This window comes from Aptenodytes forsteri, unplaced genomic scaffold (genome assembly GCF_000699145.1).
Source record: "Aptenodytes forsteri isolate BGI_AS27 unplaced genomic scaffold, ASM69914v1 Scaffold1233, whole genome shotgun sequence".
Lineage (NCBI taxonomy): Eukaryota > Metazoa > Chordata > Aves > Sphenisciformes > Spheniscidae > Aptenodytes > Aptenodytes forsteri.
Window position 1 is genome coordinate 10,406 of NW_008794921.1, and position 1,494 is coordinate 11,899.

Consider the following 1,494-nt stretch of genomic DNA (forward strand, 5'->3'; position numbering starts at 1 on the left):
GTTAAAAACAAACCCTAAAAATACCTGGAAAAGAGATTTAAAACACACCCGGAAAAAGAGGGGGAAAACACCCGGAAAAGGGGGCTAAAGCACACCCGGAAAACAGGTTAAAAAACACCCAGAAAAGGGGTTTAAAACACCCCAGAAAAGGGATTTAAAAAAAACATCCAGAAAAGGGGTTTAAAAAACACACCCAGAAAAAGGGTTTTTAAAAAACACCGAGAAAAAGGGTTTTTAAAAAAAAAAACTGGAAAAAGGGATTTTAAAAAGATTCCAAACAAACAGAAAAGGGGTTTAAAACCACCCCAAAACAGCTGGAAAAGAGGTAAAAAACACCCCACCCAGAAAACGGGGTTAAACTCCCAGAAAATGGAGTGTCAACACCCTAAAACACCCGGAAAAGGGAAAAAAGATGGAAAAGGGGCTAAAAAAAATCACCTGGAAAAGGGGCTCAAAAACCCCATGGAAAAAGGGAAAAAACCCGCCCTAAAACCACCCGGGAAAGGGGTTTTAAAACCCCCAGAAAAGGAGCCAAAAATCACCTGGAAAATGGGCTGGGAAAAAAAATCACATGGAAAAGGGAGATAAAAGCTCCCAGAAAAGGGGGAAAACCCCCTAAAAAGAGGGTTCAAAACACTCCTGGAAAAGAAGGGGGTAAAAATCACCTGGAAAAAGGGGGTAAAAACACCCAAAAACCTCCAGAAAAGGGGAATAAAAACCACGGAAAAGGGGCAAACCTCCCAGAAAAGGGGTGAAAACCCCCAGGAAACATCCAGAAAAGGGGCAAAAAAAAAAGTGGGAAAGGGGTAACAAAAAAACTGGGAAAGGGGTAAAAAAACCCCTGGAAAACACCTGGAAAACGGGGCAAAAATCTCTGGAAAAGGGGAAAAACTCGGGAAAGGGGGCAAAAATCCCTGGAAAAGGGGAAAAACACCCTCAGGAAACAGGCTAAAAATAAAAACGGAAAAGGGGCAAAAACACCTTCAGGAAATAGGTTAAAAAGCCCTGGAAAAAGGGGAAAAGCCCTGGAAAAAGGGGCTAAAAAAGCCTGGGAAAAGGGGCTAACCCCCCCCCCCTCAGAAAATAGGTTAAAAAGCCCCAGAAAAGGGGAAAAAAAACAGAAAAAGGGAAAAAAAAACCCGCAGGAAATAGGTTAAAAAGCCGCAGAAAAGGGAAAAAACCCCGGAAAAGAGGAAAAAAAAAACCCTCAGAAAATAGATTAAAAGGCCCCAGAAAAAGGAGCTAAAAAGCCTTTAGAAAATAGGTTAAAAATCCCAGAAAAAGGGGCTGAAAAACCTGGAAAAAGGGGCTGAACACCCCCCACCCCCCCAAAAAAAGGGGGGGAAAAACCCCCGGGGAAAAAAAAAAAGGGGGCTGACCCCCCCCCCTTCAAAAAACAGCTTTAAAAAGCCCCGGAAAAGGGGACAAACCCCCGGAGCTTAAAGAGCCCCGGAAAATGGGTTCAAACCCCCCGGAAAAGGGACTCTGGACTCT